This window comes from Protopterus annectens, chromosome 13.part0 (assembly GCF_019279795.1).
Source record: "Protopterus annectens isolate FY-2018-M chromosome 13.part0, PAN1.0, whole genome shotgun sequence".
NCBI classification, from domain to species: Eukaryota; Metazoa; Chordata; order Ceratodontiformes; family Protopteridae; genus Protopterus; species Protopterus annectens.
In genome coordinates this window covers 1358022593-1358041772 of record NC_056747.1, presented here as the reverse complement: position 1 = coordinate 1358041772, position 19180 = coordinate 1358022593, and the positions used below count along the sequence as shown (strand labels likewise).

Here is a 19180-nt window from a genome sequence, read left to right as displayed (position 1 = left end):
AATCCGTTTAAAAAGGGGGAGGCGCGCCCCAAGCCTAAGCCTAAATCTGCCGCCTGTGCTCACTTTTCATTAGACATTGGGCATCTTGAGTAAATATATCATTCTCTTCCATTTTTAGTTTTACTTTTAGAGGAGGTCATTTGACCTGAAGACTGAAAGCAGCTTTCAGATTAATTTTCTCTTTATCGGCAAAGCAACGTTTCACGTTTTTTTTTAATTCTTTTTCTCCCGGTTCTTTATCCATGATTTTGTAGCCCTTGAAAGCTCTGCACAAACAAGGTGAGTTAAAAACTATTTGTGCTGTGATGTGGTCATTTCTGGTTTGATGCCGACCAGATAGTAAATACTATTGTTTCTCCTCATCAATTCTTTCTCAAAACGTTTAACTCAAAACACTCTAATCCTGGAAATACTGGATTTGTGCAGGTTTACAATTGCAGGAGACTTTTAGTGTAATAAATAGTTAAACAGTATGAAATACCAAGATCGGAATTATAAAATGCACATTCAGATGCTAAGGAAACCTTTTTTTTCTTGGTGGGGACAGCTTTATACTCCGAGAAGACTAGTTTAAAATATAAGAAATTGTCAGGCAACTAGTTTCATAACTGGGATGGGGGTGAAAAAATGTGTGATGTTTCCATACTTAATGGTAGTTGACAAGTCCCTTTTATGTAGTAAACATGATGGCAGGAGTCAGACATAAAGATTGTATGTGGTGCTAGAAAGTTGTCTTTATAAATGCATGTTTTATCAGTGATTATTTTTTTGTGGAGCCTCTGAAGACATTCCTTCCTCATAATTTTAGCAGTGAATAACTGGACTTTTAAGATTTTATAGCTTCGTGAATCAATCTTGTTAGCTCTCCTGAGCAGTTCATTGGTACCGTCTCTTTAGTGCTGATGACAAATGCATTGTGAATGCCATGTGAGTTACTGCAGCAGTACCTTTCCAAGGTAATGTTTACAGTTGGTTAATTTGTTAGTCATTGCATTAAAGGTCAGTTTGAAGTTGTACAGCAGCAACATGCATTCAGCAAGGCCTGTCACGGAAGTGTTGTCTGCTTTCGGTATCTCCCTGCAGACATTTCTCAAAATGGTGTAGGTAAGCAAGTGTTTTGATGTTTTTAATTTGCCAGTTTGACAGTTTTTGAACAGTTGCATAGACGTCAGTTGTAATTCTTTAAATGCTCAATCCCACCAGTAAGTAAGTGACTGAATGTCCATTCATGCAGCGTTAAACCTGCTCATAATGTTTCCCCATAGTTACTTCTTGCTTTTTACTTATGTGTACTTCATAACTTACTACAGAAGAGCTAATGTTACTGGGAAGGAGGCATTTAGATAAGTCACTGTCTGATATTCTATACTGTGTAATGAATCTCTGTCTTACTTTCATAGTTTAGTTAGAATATGATGCATGAAGGAACAGAGTGATATAAGAATTTGGATATATTGTGTTTATGAGACAAGATATGTGGAATAGTGTTGGACAGATAATGCCTAAATGATTTAAATCAGCTGTTACAAGGGGGCGGAGGTGGGTGTGAGTACTGGACCTTGGTCTTGCCTAATACTGTTTACTTTCATTTTTATGGTATTAATCACTGTTATGTGAACACAAAGGAATCAGGATGCACAGTTTTCAATACAGACTTTTAAAGTTGTTGTGTTTAATACTACCTACTCCTCTGCATTTTTAGGTTGTAGTTGATAGTTGTAAACCCTTTTTCCTCACTTTCTGTCTTTAAAACCATCATTGTTTACTGTGTTTGCAATAGCTGCTTTTTTTTAGCAGAAAAGGCATGAGTGTATCTGGTCTTTAATTTATTCATCTTGCTTACTGTAGTGCTTTTAATTCCAGAAAAGACAGTGGTGTAAAAACTTTTATTAATACAGTGAGTGCTTTGTAGTAGGGGAAGAAGTAAGGTGGCATCACAGAAAATGGTAATTGATAAATGTATATAAATATATTTTAAGGTCTCTGTAAGGTACAGACTGGTGACAGGTAAGGTGTATTGGTCTGTCTGCCTGTTGGAGAAAGTGGAAATCCTACAAGGACTTATTCTACTACAAACACACATAACACATGCACATACACAGAATCCTAGACACACCCACAGACACACAACACACGTACATACACATAGACATGCAGACACACACATATGCACATACACAGACACGCAGATGTAGAAACACACAGACACACGCACACATACACACCGATATACACACACACACATGAAGACAGAGACGTGCGCATATACACACAGACACACACAAGCACACACACATATACATACACAGACGTGCAGACACACACACAGACATGCAAACACACACACAAAACACGAGCATACACGCATAAGCATGTGCACACACACACACACACACACGCTAACACACCTACAGAGAGAGACACACACACATATACATAGCAAGTTGGCTTTCGACAGAATATGCCGTCCCCAACTTGTTTAAGGCTTGCACATATTAAAGTCATTAGACATAATTCTGCACATTTTATTCTAAGAGTTACTAGTATATTCAGAGAAGCAGGGTTATGGGGATGCAGTGGACCGCTGCAAAAACAATGCAGAGTACCTGCTTTTGATGAATGTAATTTTGATGGGTGTTGGTTGTGTAATTAGCCATACATCGTTTACTGATAGTATGTACTGTACTGTTTCTTAAACTGAAGACTGAATTTTTGTACAGTACTGTAGGAATGTTGTGGTATTTATTAGGAATTTGTCGTTATTGCTGTGTTATTGTTTTACTGGACATTTTCTGACTGAGTCTCCACTGCAAATGGGCCTTACCTGTAGGTAGTTTGGCTACCAGTATTTGGGCCTTACCTGTAGGTAGTTTGGCTACCAGTAATTGGGCCTTACCTGTAGGTAGTTTGGCTACCAGTAATTGGGCCTTACCTGTAGGTAGTTTGGCTACCAGTAATTGGCCCTTACCTGGAGGTAGTTTGGCTACCAGTAATTGGCCCTTACCTGGAGGTAGTTTGGCTACCAGTAACTGGGCCTTACCTGGAGGTAGTTTGGTTTCCAGTAATTGGGCCTTACCTTGAGGTAGTTTGGCTACCAGTAATTGGGCCTTACCTGGAGGTAGTTTGGCTACCAGTAATTGAGCCTTACCTGGAGGTAGTTTGGCTACCAGTAATAAATGAATAAATACAACTGGACTGTTGTGCCGACAGTGCACCATTTGTTTTGGCCTCCTATGAATTCCCCGTGGGACAGTGTTTTGCAGCTAGGGCCTTCAGGTCAGTGTGGGGAAGGGGCAGCGGACATCAGAAAAAAAGATGGTAGGACATTTAGATGTTCATCTAGGACATTTCCAGGTTAGTAGATTGCTTGCTTTGAGTATTTTGTTGGTTTCATATAAACTGTATATACCTTCTGAACATCACGTCAAGTTATTTGATATGCTAATATGCATTCAGCATTTCTGAAAACTCTTGTGTGCTCTTGTTCTTCACCCACAGTACACACAGTAATTTCAAAGTGAAAACAGTCTCTTTCAGTTTTAAGTTTGTAGTATATGTCTAAGGCCGCTTGTGAGAGTGAGTGAGCAGTATATAGGGCACTTTCATACAGAAAAGGCTAAACAACACTACAGTAGCTCGTCTGTGTCATTGCAGAAATAATGTTTATAGGAATAGGAACACACCATTCCAAATGAGGTCTCAGCAGCTGTCTGCAAAGTTAGAAATAAAATCCTGATTTTTATTTATGATGCCACCTTCTGTGTGCTCCAGTACTCCCTGATCTTTCTCACTGCTTGCTCTTCCTGTGCTTGCTTTCAGTTTTTAGTGTTTTCCCTGCAGCTGTCTACTTTTTTTAAAGCCTTTTACCTTCCTTTGACAATACTGAGTTTAATCTTTCCCCTTTCATACCATTCATTAGCATTCCTAAGTTTGTTTTCATTCCTTCTTTTCCCACTTTAACATTTCATGTAACGTTGCATCATCCACACAAGCTATACATTTTTTCCTGAAGTTATGTAACATCAGTTACAAAGACAATGAGGATGAATAGACCCACCACTAACCCCTGTGGTAACCCATCTGAACCAGGGGGTCCAGCCTATGTAACCACTGGATCAATACTGCATGCATTAGAACTCCTTAGCAGATAACACATTCCGAGAGCGAAAAAACAAAAAACTAAAACCACTGTAGAAAACCAAAAAAGACACGGACTCCTTGCACCAGCAAACCAACAGGCAAATAAAATCTGAACGCAAATTTATTGTTTTTGACAAGCGTTTTCGCCACAAAATAATGTGGCTTCTTCAGAGAAAAAAAAAAACATTGACAAGGATCAGTTTCTTTCTCATCATGCACCACAGGACCTAGTATCTGTAGGTCTTCTTTACCATACCTCATGTGAGATGGAGAAGCAGAGCCACAGTATGTTGTCATTGGTAAAGTGTGTGTATTTATTTCAATGTGTGAAAAAAGAGTTTTTTGTTTATGTTTCATGCTAACGTCCAAGTTCTTTTAGTAGGTAAGTATGTGTCAGGGATTCCTTCTTTTTTCTCAGACTTAGGCCATCTCTTATCACCTTCAATGTGTCAGACTGCTTCTTTCATGAGTGCAACTGTAGCAGAAAGATTCCTACAGATGTTCTTCGTGTTTCACTGTTGCAGTCATAACTGTAGGGTGATCCTGCCGGCAGGCAGCCCGAGGTCGGCCAGAATTCCAAAGTCTGGGTCCGGCGTCGGCTGTACCAGCAAGTACCCTGACGTCAGAACGCAGAGGTATAAAGCTGACAGCCGACGCCATCTTCTCCAGTCTTTCTTGCCGTGCGGTGGAAAGCAGCTCGCAAGTTTTGGTTGGCAGATTCCTGACAACGTTTTTATCTTGTCTTCAGTCCGAAGACTTTTTCTTCTCTTCTCAAAGCTAAGTACCCCGTTGGGGAAACTTTTTTTCTTGCTCCTCCGATGTCAGAAAAAGTTAATTGTATTTCGTGTGGGAAGCAAATACCTCATAAAGATTTCCACTCTTACTGTCTTCCTTGCTTAGGCCCTGACCACAACGTTTCTTGTTGTCAGTTTTGTGCCAAGTTTAACTCTCGTACTATTAAGCGTAGGTATGATTGGGCTCTTAATTATTTTGGCAGACGATTCAATTACAAAATGTCGTCAGATACTTTACCGGCTATCGGAATTCATAAAAGGCGCAAGGACAAAGATAGGCCTCCGAGGTCCAAACTGGATGATAGCGTGCAGCTGGAGCCAGCTTCAGCTTCGGCGGTCGTCAGTGAGGCGCTTTTGCAGCCCCTGTCGTCAGCCACTTCGGAACCGATGGCCGACACGGACTCTCATGGGGAGCCAACTAGGCCCAGTAATATTTCTGCTGCAGGACCTTCGGACATTGCTCCTTCAGATGGGTCCGGAACCGCTGTGCAGTTACCGGCTTCTGAAGGGGTTTTTAGGCCTTCTCATATTACTATAACTTCAAAGGCAAAGGCAAAGACTCCTGTAAAGCCAAAGGTTTCTACACAAGCTTCTTCGGATACAGCTCCCAAGACACAGAAGCAGTTATTAAGGATGGCTGAAGACTTGCTTACCATGATTAGGGGTTCTCACCCCCCTCCTGAAAAAAGGCCTAGACAGGATATTTCTTATGATTCCTCTGATCAGGCTTCTGTTTCTTCAGTCTCTTCCTCTGAGCAGGATTATTCTTTCCCTCCTTATGAGGATTCTGATGCAGAGGATTCTATTCCCTCTGCTTCTCCCCCTGAGGATTTTTCCTTTGGGGAAATTTTACATGAAATGAGGGAGCATTTCCATTGGGAAGGTCAGGATTACTCTGCATCCAAGAAGAGGCTTAGGGAATTTCTCCTTCTTCCTCAGCACAGACCTTTGGCTATTCCTCCTGTGTTAGATATTGTGGATGATGCTTTTTCTGAGGCTAATCTGACTCCAGATTCTTTTCTGCCTGCTCCTTCCAAGCCAGATAGATTCTACAGAGTTCCTGATTCTCCTCAATTTCTGTTCAAGAACCCCTCTGCGGATCCTGAAACTATTTCTCAGGGCCCAAGGGTGCTAAGGCCACTTCTGCTAAAAATCCCATTCCTACTGAAAAGGATTCTCGTGCCTTAGATAGATGGGGTAAAAAGGTGTATACTTCTGCTACTCTTTCCCTTAGAGCTTTAAACTGTCAATTTCATATGTTCAAGTACCAGCAATTTCTTTTGTCTGTGTTAAAACAAAAACTATCTGCAATTTCTGTATGTGCAGAGGATAAGGAATTACAGGATGTATTACATGCTATTGAACAGGTTAGCAAACATGGTTTACATTGTGGTTTTGATGCCTTGGAGGCTTCTTGTAGGGCCGCAGCCTCTGGTACTGTTATCAGGAGACATGCTTGGCTTCGAGAGCAGAATCTACCTGAACAGGTTAAGGCTAAATTATTGGATGCCCCTGTTCAGCATGATGTTTTGTTTGGGTCCAAGGCTGAAGAGGTTATTAAGAAAATGGAGGATAAAGCGAAATCTATGCAGACTGTAAAAGATTTCTTATAAGTTCAGCCTCCTAGATTTACTAGAAATTGGCCCTCCAAAAATTGGTCCTTTCCCACGTCTGACAGGCCTCAAAGGGGAAGATATAGACGCTCCGGAGGTTGGGCGCAGACTCAGGCCTCTTATAGGTCCAGACAATGGACTGCTTCATCACCTAGAGGAGGAGAAGACAGATCTCAATCATAAAGGAAGCAAACCCAATGACTCTCTCGGTTGGGCTACAGGACCTCCTTGCCTGGAAGCCCCTCTCGGAGGAAAACTTTCTCTTTTCTACCAAAATTGGACTCGCATAACTCAAGAGAAATGGGTGTTGGATGTGATTTTAAGAGGTTACAAATTCCATTTTCATACTCTGCCAAGGTCAAACGGATGGCCGGATCTGCCAAGCCATCAATGGTCAGAGGCCTTAAATCAAGTGGATGCTCTATTGGCCATGAGAGCCATAGAACCTGTTCCACTTTCAGAGATGGGAAAAGGTTTTTACTCAAGACTATTTCTGGTCCCAAGAAAGCAAAGCTCATGGAGACCCATTCTGGACCTGTCAGTATTAAACACCTTTCTAGAGATACCAAAGTTCAGGATGCTTACTCTACAACAACTTCTTCCAATGCTCTCCCAGGATGCTTGGATGGTGACATTGGACTTAAAGGAGGCCTACTTACATATTCCCATCAGGCAGGAATGCAGAAAATACCTCAGATTCAAGGCAGGCTCGAGGCACTTTCAATTCTCTGTACTGCCCTTTGGATTATCTACTGCTCCCAGAGTCTTTACCAAGTGCCTGGCTCCAGTAGTAGCATACTGCAGACTCAAGAGGATTCAAATTTACCCCTATCTGGACGACTGCCTTATTCAGGCAGACAGCAAAGACCTTTTACTACAACATCTGCATTTTGTTCAACGTCTTCTCCTAATACTGGGATTCTCAGTGAACATAAAAAGTCACATTTGATCCCTTCTCAGCAGATGATTTTTTTGGGAGCTCTTCTAAACACAAGCTTACAGATGGCCTTCCTCAATCCAGAAAAACAATTACAGCTGGCCTCAATTTTCAAAACCTTGGCAACTTTAACTCAGCTCACTGCAAGGAAATTCCTGCAGGTATTGGGCTACATGGCTTCTTGCATCCTGTTGATTTCAAATGCAAGACTTCATATGAGAAAAACTTCAATGGTACCTAAAGAGTGTATGGTCTCAGCATTGCCACAGTCTAGACACTATGATTCCACTGATTCCCTGCCTCCAAAAGGAGTTCCTTTGGTGGTGCAGGGCTTGTGCTCTGAACGAAGGGAAACCCTTCCGTCTGCCTCAACCTTCTCAGATCATAACCACGGACGCTTCAGATTATGCTTGGGGAGCTCATTTTCTAGACATTTGCCAGCAGGGCTCTTGGACAAAGAAGCATATTCACTGGCACATCAACTTGAAGGAAATGTTGGCAGTTCAAAATGCTCTTCTAGCCTTCCAGAATCTTTTGAAACCAGGGCCTCTTCTGATACGTACAGACAATACCACAGTCATGTGGTACATAAACAAGCAAGGGGGCTCTCATTCTTACCCCCTTTGCAGACTAGCCATGAATTTATGGGACACAGCTCTAAATTTGAATCTGCATCTTCAAGCTCAATTCATTCCAGGAAAACAGAACCTCTTAGCAGACAGCCTAAGCAGAAACCTTTCGGATCCTCACGAATGGATGCTAGACACCAACTTATTCAGCAGGATAACTGCAGTTTGGGGTTGTCCTCAGATAGATCTGTTTGCATCCCATCTCAATCATCAGCTGCCTCTCTTTTGCACCAGGTCCTTCCCCAAAAACAGCTTGGAAAGTGGATGCCCTGTCATTCAGCTGGAGGAATCTTTCGGGATATGCCTTCTCTCCTCTTCCTCTTCTGCCTCGGGTGTTACTGAAAATAAAACAAGACAAGCCCAAGCTAATCATCTTGATAGCTCCAAATTGGCCTTGGCAGTTTTGGTATCCAACTTTGAAACACCTATTCTTGGAACCTCCTTGGATTCTTCCTCTGATCCCTTCTCTTCTGTCCCAGCATCAGGGCCAGATGTTACACCCTCATATCAAAACTCTGTGCCTAGCAGCTTGGCTCTACAAGGGCCTTTGATTCCTTCTTCTCTTCCCAAACAAGTTGCGGATGTTCTTTTGGAAGCTAGGTGGCCTAGCACTAGAAAATCCTATGCTGGAAAATTGAAAAGATTTTGTTTTTGGATGCAGGCTCAAGGTTCTGATCCTCTTTTGCCTAACATCCCCTCCATTTTACTTTACCTCTCTGACCTTTTGCTTAAAGGCCTCTCCTTTTCCACCATTAAAATTCATGCTTCTGCTATCTCGGCTCATTTCAACACTGATCCTCCCATCTTTTCTCACCAACTTGTGAGACAATTTTTGAGAGGAGCTAAGAATTTAAGACCTCCCAGAACTCCTCCTGTTCCTGCTTGGGATCTTAATTATGTTTTGGAGAAACTTACGTTGCCTCCTTTTGAGCCTGCTGCGGCTTCGGACATCAAGTTCTTATCCTGGAAGACAGCTATCTTATTGGCATTGACTTCTGCCAGAAGGGTCTCAGAGTTGCAAGCTCCCATGGCTGTGGAAACATATATTATCTTCCACCAAGACAGAGTTTCCTTGAGGACCAATCCTACTTTTATGCCTAAGGTAATTTCTAAAGTGGCTCTAAATCAGACTATTCACCTTCCTACCTTCTTTCTAAATCCTCAAAATAAAGGGGAAAGGATCTTACATTCATTGGATGTACACAGACAACTACGTTTTTACATGGACAAAACTAAAGACTTCAGAAAATCTGAACAATTGCTTATCTCCTATGCCTCTAGCTCTCTAAGCAAGGCTATTTCTAAGCAAACTGTTTCCAAATGGATTGCTCATGGAATAAGGTTTTGTTATTCTCATCATGGGAAACAGATTCCAGGTACTGTTAGAAGTCATTCTACCAGAGCAGCTGCCACTTCGGCAGCTTTTCTCAGAGGAGTTCCTACCAAGGACATTTTGGAAGCTGCCACTTGGAGTTCAGTGCGTACTTTTTCTAAGCACTACAATCTCCCTTTGTATTCTAAGTCTAGGGCAGGCTTTGCCTCTGCTGTTTTGCAGGTTCTTTTAGCTGCCCCTTATTCTGCATAACCTCCTCCCTCATTCACAGCTTTGGGATTCTACCCTACAGTTATGACTGCAACAGTGAAACACGAAGAACATAGTACAGTTGTGTACACCTACCATAAATGTAGATGTTCGAGTGTCTTCACTGTTGCAGTCGGTGTTTCCCTCCCTCCAGTCCCCTCTTATTTTTGTCTGCTTTCTCTTTTGCTTCTTTTGAGGTGTATTTGTGTTCCTTTTTGGACACCTATTGTTTTTTGGGGGCTCCTGACATCTGGGGCAAGAAAGGCTGGAGAAGATGGCGTTGGCTGTCAGCTTTATACCTCTGCGTTCTGACGTCAGGGTACTTGCTGGTACAGCCGACGCCGGACCCAGACTTTGGAATTCTGGCCGACCTCGGGCTGCCTGCCGGCAGGATCACCCTACAGTTATGACTGCAACAGTGAAGACACTCGAACATCTACATTTATGGTAGGTGTACACAACTGTACTTTGCCAGGCACAGAGTTTATTCTGTTTACAAGATTCTCGTACTCACTAAATTTCTCTTCTGCATGAGGTGACAGTCAAACACAGGAAACAGCTGTTAATGCTTTCTACTATACTAACACTTTTCTTTACTAATATCAAGTGGAAATGTGTTTCTCCTTCTTTAGTTATTTGCCAGATATCTCTGGTTCTTGAGAGAGCTGTGAATCAAGCTGCTACTAAGGTAACAGTTTGGCTCAGATTTTAAAGATTCCAAGTTTGCTGGTGGTAGAGTTTTCTAACAGGGTGATTCCCCTGCAGTGTCAAAGTCCTTTTGGTCATCTCTGTCAGGCTGTACCATCTGTCCCACTGCGTCTGCCAAAGATTATGACAGATCATGTGAACTGCTGCCCCATTCCTTGCCCCTTATATTTGGTGCAGAGATGTATTTCTTACTTTCTACCCCCACCTTATCCTATCCAGCCTTTTGGAGCCTCATCAGTGGCAAGTCAATCTTTGCCCCATCTCCCACCATGTCTCTCTTTGCTGCATCTCCCATCATGTCTCATTCAACATTTGGCCCTTTTTAACTGTTATAATAGTGTCTATATTCTGCTGTTGTTAGTACTCTGCTTGATAGCAAACAGCTTTTCATCACTATTGGCTCAGATAGTGGTTTTAATTTTGATACCAGATTCAAAGTCCCTGGGGCTGTTGCCAGTTCTTATTTTTTCACCATCATACTTTTTGCTGAGTTGTTTGGCTTCAGGGATTTGGTGTCATTGTAGTTCCTGGTGACAGCTCCAGTATTTAGTGAGGCTACTAATGTAATAGGATACCTTTACAACACTAAGTGATGCTTCCCTATTACTGCCACAGGTGCCATTTAGTACACCCGTCTGCACACTCAGCCTTCCAGGCTGTCATTCCACAGCAAAATAGAGGAATCACACCTCTTCTGGAACCTTCCCAAATCAAGTCCTCCAAATAAGGTACAGCTTGTATTCCAGCTGTGTGGCCATATTTTGGAACTCCATCAAAATCCTGATCATTTAAGCCTTTACTAAAACAATTTAAGCCTTTATTAAAAAAAAATTCTTTCCATCTCTTGGCTGTCTGTATACAATACTAGGCTAATACCATTATTTTCTTGTTTCATGTCCTCATATTCTTTATGCTAACTCACTTATTTAATTTGTCTCAAAGCAAAATTGTTTATTCTCCTATTGGCTTGTATTGGCCTAGAAATCGCTACTGCTTCAGCACACTGTTGTTTAACATGCTCATGACACTATTTTGTCTCTTGTGTGACTTGGCAGAAGAAAACCCCACGGCCTGAAGTTAAACGCCAAAAAATGTATAGTCATACCCTTCGGGAAAAACAAGGTAACCCCGAGCTACCATATAGGTGGCAATCCACTAAGCACTGAAGAGGTTATTAGGGACCTGGGGACCCAGGTTGACAGTAACCTTTCTTTTGACACTCACGTTGCCAAAGTGGTTAGAAAGACCTTCTACATTGCCCACCTGATCATGAAGGGATTCACATCCAGATCAAGAGCGGTCATTGTTCCCCTGTACTCTTCACTTATCCGACCACTGATTGAGTACAGTGCCCCATTCAGAATGTATCTCACCCGACACCTGCAGCAATTGGAAAGACCCCAAAAGTTCCTCACCAAAAGGATAATGGGACTCAAAAACATGTCCTATGCTGCCAGGCTGAAAAAACTCCAGCTTTACTCAGTCGCATACCGTCTTCTCAGAGGTGACCTGTGCCTGACATACAAGGCCATGTCCAACCCGGAGTTAATGGACATGCTCCACCTCAAAAAGTCCAAATCCACCAGAATCACTAGAGCAAGTGACTTAAACCTTAGCATGGATATAAATAGGACATGCTGGAGGGATAGATTCATCTCCCAGAGACTCCCTTTGCTGTGGAATAAAATCCCGGTCCATGTAAGGCAGAGCACCTCGCTGGCTCTGTTCAAAAAGAATCTTGACCAGTGGATGGGAGATCGTAGGTTTACCCCGGGAATCATCTCTGTGTCACTGCTGGACAGAGGCACGGCAAACTAAAGGGAACAGTATTCCTCAGACATAAGGGGTGGTGCAAACCACAAAATTTTGGGCTAGGCTTATAAATGCCTCAGGGCAGATAGCCTAGTATAAACCTATGAACCTATTCTGCATCAGATACTGTCATTTATTTCTTTTCTTTCTGTGTCCATTTTGCATTTATCTTTTAAATGTTTTCTTTTTTTCAAACTTAGTTATCCCAAATGTGGGTGGCCGCGGTGGTGCAGCGGTTAGCATTGCCACCTCACAGCAAGATGTTCTCCAGTTCAATCCTTGGTTGGGGTGCCTTCTGTGCGGAGTCTGTATGTCCTCCCTGTGGTCGCTTAGGTTTCCTGCAGGTGCTGCGGTTTCCTCCCACATTCCAAAGACATGCTGTAGGTGGATTGCACACTCTAAATTGGCCCTAGGCATGGGTGCGTGCATGTATGCACCTTCTGTGAAAGGTTGGGCACTGGGCTGGCAACCCAACACTGTAAAACTCCTCTGCCAATCATGAGCGGACAAGTGATCCGCTGTGGCGACCCCTAACCAGGAAAAACCAAAAGAAGAAAAAGAAGTTTTCCCAAATATATTTATGGTGTATGTTTTCTGTACATTAGTTTGATGTTTATATTATTCTTTTACCATTAATGGTATATTTTGTTGTGACTGATATGGATCTACCTTTGTAATTTGTTGTTCTGTGGAGCTTTTTTCTCTGGGTCTCTGTTGAAAATGGGTTCTTTCCCAGTTGGACTCCCTCAGTAAATAAATGTCAATACATAAATAAACAGGCCTACTCATAGTCCAAGTCCCCATTTAATGATGAAGCCCAGGTAACCCTGAAGAAATGCAGACACTCTGACATCATCTGGACTCTCAAATAGAGGGCTTGAAGGATGAAGAGGTACAAATTCCCAGCATCACCCCACCCATATACCCCAAGTTTGGAGAGTACTTAGAGCTACTAATTAATTTGTGGCCTATTGACCTCATGTGCTTTCCAGAGATGAGGTACTAGAAGGCCTGAGGTTTGCTCAGAAATCCTTCTCATTGCCTCTTGTCTTGACTGTGGGGTGGACCACTAAGCTGTTACCTGAAGTCTTAAGTGCCCCACAATGAGCAGGTTTCATAATGCATGTAGTTCACCATGAGGGAGCTGCCCGAGGGAACAGTAATTATTTTAGATTAGTCAGGAATATAGTGAAGCTTAGTTTAGATACTCTTTTTTTTTTATTTGTATGAGTCTGTCTATCAATGTTCTTTTCAAGATTTCCTGTGATTTGAACTCTGTGGTGTACTGGGAATATATATTCAGTATTTTCATGCTCTTTTATTATTTATTATTAAAAGTATTTAAACTTTTATTGTGGCTGGTCATTGTAGAAAGTACTTAACCTTTGAGAGTACTTATATTTATTTGGTGACACTGTGTGGGCCATTCCAGAAGGCCTAGCTATCTTGGTCAACTACTGTCATTTCTATTAATATTAACTTCACACAGTATAATTGGACACCCTTTGTTAAGGTCCTTAGAGAAGCTGATTGTAGAGTGTCTGGTGTAGGTGATAACTACCTTATACTCTGGGCAGAAGGGGGCACAGCAGGTAAATCTGTACCAGCCTTTCCCAGGTGTGTGTGTGTGTGTGTGTGTGTGTGTGTGTGTGTGTGTGTGTGTGTCAACTACTTGGGGCAGGGACATAAGGCACTGGGTTTACAGAGAGGGTACTGGAAGAACAAACAAAAACACAAAGCCAGAAGAATCCACACTAAAAAGCTTTAATAACACTCTGACACCCTGGCTTAGATTAGTCTTCAAGGAGTAAAACAGCAATTACAAAATCACAATATATAAGCCAAATCAATTAAAAAGCAATTATACAGTTATATAATAAACAAATTCAGTTAAATTAGATTAAAACTTTCCAATTAACATTCACTATTCAGACCTGCAGGGGATAAAGTATTAAAGTTTAAAATGAACAGATTCTTTGTAAAGTAATTTCTTTACAAGAAGTGACTTTGTAGTATATTTACAATGCAACCTTTCCAAAATAGTTGCCTCCAAACCACAAGGATCCAAATTGTGAAATCTACTAAAATGTTGTGCTGGAGGACTTTGCTTGGACACTTGGCTGAGGACCTAACCCTACAGCTGTACCAGTGGGGAGTTTTATTAGGGACCTGGACAGAGGTGGATATAGAGACTTCCAGACCCCAGGCTGAGTGTGGACCCTGTGTGCTCTTAAGTGAAACAGTACTTGATGCAGAGAGGTCTGCTTCTGGAAATACTGAGTGTAGCCATTTGTATTCCAAGTGCACTTCCCTCTCCACTGTCAGTGGTGAGGCTTCAGGATCCTCGATTACTGGCCCAGCATGGGGATATCACATATTGTGGCCATCACATATTAGTAGCAGTGGTGGGCATCACAGTACTCATTTTCATCCCGTGTGCCTTCAGGTTTGCAATCTGCTCCCCTATTCTTTGCTGAAGTCCTTGCTCATTGTCTGCTTATGGCAACTTTGTTGATCCGTCTCCTTCGACCTGTTTACTAATGCTGTCCATCACCAGTATGAACAGCAATGGGCTCAGAGCTGAACCCTGATGCACACCCACTCCTACTGGGAACCCTCATGTGAGACCGAGCACTGTTCTACTTGAGTCTTTGAGTCCATATACATAGGCTGCACTAATTCTACCAACATTCTGGGACTTTGAACCACCACAGGGACTTTTGTTCAAGACTGTGAGAGGTGTGGAAAGCCACAAAGTGTGAAATGCAAGCTCTTCCTCAAAAGGGAAGAACAAAGCTTTTATTTACATTATGCTTAAATAAGTTGCAGTGACATTTGTGATGATGATGTTTGTACTTCTTTGCAGAGACATTTGTGATGATGATGTTTGTACTTCTCTGCTTTTTGTTCAAGTTTTAGCCCAAAAATTATCTCTTTACGTTTTAATTTGTTCTAAGACCTTAGTCCCTTAGTCTTCTAGCTTCATTTTCAGTTGTGGGAAAATTGTATATTACTGCAGGATGTTAGCATTGTTTGCACATTATACTGGACTTCTATTTCCATAAGTAGTAGTACATATAAAAGGTAGCTTTTTGTATTTTGAACCAAGCCTGGAACCTCAATCAGTCTTGTAGCTTCTTTCACATATATGGCAGGACTATGATTTTCTGCCAGATTTAAGCTTCATTTAGTCATTTTATTACAGTGTTACTGCTAAATGTCTATATAGACTGGTGCTTTAGTCTGTGGTGAGATTGCAGTAGTGGCAGTATTGTGAATTCTGCTGCAGCATTTGTGCTTCAGTGCTGTTTATAGCTGTACATACCTGCTTAAAGTTGCATTTCAGTTTACCTTGATAATCGTTTTCCCCTGTACTTTGTCTGCCCCCCCCCCTCAACCCCACTGATACATTAAGCTAAAATTTTCTGAAATTCTAACCATTGGAGTAGAGTTCCAGTTAGAAATGTTTTCCCAACCCTCCTACTACTCTCTTGTTACCCTCCTACCCTTCTCCTGCTGTTTTAAATGCTGTGTCTACGACTTCTGCCCCTAACAGTTATCTCTCTTCCAAAGTCTCTGCCTCCCTGTTTTATTGCTGTTGTCTGTATAACCTAAGTAAGTACTTTCTCACCCATTGTTTTTCATATATCCATAATATTAAGTGCCCACTAAGCAAACCAGTGTTCCACTTGAGTAAAGCTCCCTTACTACAAATTGTGTCCTGCTAGTTTTCACAGAGCTCCCACTTGCTTGGTGCCCTCGCCACACTCTGAGGGGGTCCTGAGTCAATCCTGCTCTGTCTTTGGCAGATAAGAGATTTATTTTATGTTTGCACTTCAGTTAACTATTAGAGTGCTACTGCTTTATTTTTGCTTTATTTGTTGATTTTGCCTTGAAATCATTTTAAATGTCCATAATACATGAAATTACCATGTTATGGTAGTGTTTAAGTAATTGTTTTTGTTGTAGCATTACACTCACAAGCAATCTTTTTTGGTGTTTTTACATCAAGAGGTTATCAGTGCCCTGAACAGATACAAATGCCCAGAAAGTAAGTTTTACCTATAAAACTACCATTTGAACTGAAACCTGTAACTTAAGTGTTCCTAAAAGGAAAGCCACTGCATGGGGACAGATTTAGAGCAGCTAGTCTGCACAGTAAATAATTTTACTATCAAATTTATTTATTTGGCATTTGTTTACCAAGAAAGTCTGATTGGGTTAGAGCCCATTTTCAGCAGAGGCCTGGGGAGAAACACTCCAAACGCATGTCTTTGGAATGTGGGAGGAAACCAGAGCACCCAGAGGAAACCCACATGAATGCAGGGAGGACATGCAGATTCCAGAGAGAAGGCACCTCAGCCAAAAATTGAACCAGAGGGCCTCTTACTGTGAGGCAACAATGCTAAGCACTGCACCACTAACATAATCTAACGTAGTCTAGTGCCAGTTCCCACAAACCACTCGAGGAGACCTCTGTATAATGCTGTCCGCAGCCTGCAGTAGCCCACCCAAATACAGGTACGGACATCATGGATATGTAATTTCCAAATGTCTCCATAGCCAGCTTGGTAGATATGGCATCGTGATACAATATAGCAATTGTCTTATGTTCACAGACGGCTATTAATAGTTAAAGAAACAGTACAGTATGTGAGAGATGCTCATACGCAGTTTCATTGGAGGCAAAATTCTTGCATGCCAACAAGGCTGTCAGGAACACACTGCATCCACCACACAGTGTCCACAACACTCATAAAATCAACTAATGTTGAGACACTAAAAAACAGTCTTTCCAAACCTCAAAGACTTCCTAAGTCCATAAATGGCATGCCTATCCTCAGCAGTCTCTAAAACACTCACCAAAAGCAACCCCAAATGCCACAAATATGCCTAAACCCATGGAGCCCCAAGAGCAAAGCCCGTGAGCTAAGCAAACATATTAGTCAGTACTGTTGTCACAGAGAACTCCATTGTACAACACACAGATGTCCCACTCACCAGACTGAAGAAGGAAAAGATAGCAGTCAGTTGCTTATCTGGAGAAAGGATCCGCCAAGTTATTTATACGTACACACACACATACATACATGCATATATATATATATATATATATATATATATATATATGTGTGTGTGTGTGTATCTTAGAAAAAAAGGACACTTTCATTATACAAGAATGGGAAGGACCAGATTTCTTAGTTATACAAGAATGATTACTGTTGATATCAGCATAGAAATTATTAAAAAAGACTGCTGTCAGATGTGCTTAAGTAAGATCAGTGTCAAAGGTCACTTTGCATTCTTATTAAAAATAAGGAAACAGGATTTAAACTGGTATTGCTTGTTTAAATTATGGCTTAGTAAGCTAAAACAAGAGATGAATGTTTTTGCCCTTGTCACAATTTCATCAGATCTGATGGGATGAACCTTACTTTATACGGATGGGAAGTCTGTTCCAGAGTAGTGATAACCTCTGAGAGATGTAGCTGCCTCTCCAAACCACTCTGTTTACGTTGCAGATGAGGTTTAGGTCCCTGGAATGGGTACTTCCATGTAGATGTGCAGCGTTGCAAGTACTACCGGGTCAGAGGACGCTTTATAAGACACACACAAGCCCCCTCTCAGCAGTCTGTAGGATACCAAATGTAATGGCAATGTTCTGAGGTGATCCATGTAGGAGATGTGTTTACACCCTAATTACTCATTGCGAGAAACCTCTGTGGGCATTTGAGTTGATGCTTATGCTTGGCAAGATACATGTCAAAGGAGGCATTATACTCAATGATTGGCCTGATGGGAGCAGAGTAAAGGGGGACAATGACATGGTAGCTATCATTTTACCTCACAGTAAGATGTTGTCCTGTTTGATTCTCAGCTAAAGCGTCTTCTGTGTGGAGACATGCATGAATGGTTGTGCGTCAGAGCTGGCAACTCGGCACGTAAAAATCTACTGCCAAGCATTAGCGGACCGGAGTTCCGCTGTGGCGACCCCTTACCGGGAAAAGCCGAAAGATACAACATTTTACTTATATGCTGTGCAACATAGAAGGACTTTCTTACTACTTTGGGCCTATAGTATTAGGTTACTGTCTACATATATTAATCCTGAACTACGGGGTTGACTCTTAGGGACATATTGTTAATATGGTAATTTCCCAGGGTACCGGAGTTCCCAAAAGGTACTATAATGCACCTTTTGCACTCTCCTGTGGCTGACTCCTTGGGGATCCAGTGACTGCTCCTAAATTGCAGTCATCCACAAACTTTGTCAGCCAGAGACCCTGGAGTGTTTACTTCAGAGAAATAGATGTCAAACAGGAAAGGTCCCATCATTGAGTCCTATGGTACTCCACTGCTGACTGCTCTTTTTTTGTGGAAGTAACTTCACCTACCTTGACCTCCTGAATCTGATATGTGAATCAGCCGGCAATCTAGTGGGTGACATGGGGGTTATTCCTAGTTGGGTAAGCTTCTCCGTGATGCCTAAGTGATGTATTGTGTCAAAAGTTGTGGACGGATCTAGGTAGGTGATGTGCACCATCTTGCCTTTTTCATCTGGTTTACTGACCTTTTTGAAGAAGTTTGGATTACCTGGGATAGCTTTGTTGAGTGAAAAATGGACATAAAACAAATCAATCTGCCAGACATGAACCAAACATTTCCACACTCAGTGTAGGTTCACTGACAGTGTGTAGCGTCGAAGTGGATGATATTATGGTAAGGAGGAGGCTGGACATTGTATGTATCCAGGAGACAAGATGGAAAGGCAGTGCAGCAAAGCCACTTGGTTTGGATCCAGAGTTTACTACTCAGGAGGAGGACATGTTAGAAATGGTTTTGGAATTGTGGTGAGGGAGAGGCTTCAGAAGACTTTGAAGAACATCATCATAATTAATGACAGACCATGGTAATCAGATGGCATCCTAATGACAAGGCAGTATTCATAATCTCAGCCTCTACTC

General features: G+C 41.9%; 1 protein-coding gene across 3 annotated transcripts in view; it reads left to right on the top strand.

Annotated features, from left to right (window-relative positions):
* The window catches only part of TMEM98 (transmembrane protein 98), a 595737-nt gene that overhangs the window by 127312 nt on the left and 449245 nt on the right, over positions 1-19180 (top strand). The window contains exon 1 of one of the 3 annotated variants that reach the window (XM_044055385.1): positions 1024-1104. The exons of the other annotated variants lie outside the window; for them this stretch is intronic. The gene's annotated coding sequence lies outside the window, so the exon portion shown is untranslated. Of the gene's footprint in view, positions 1-1023; positions 1105-19180 lie in introns of those variants that run through there. 3 annotated transcript variants of the gene reach the window in all.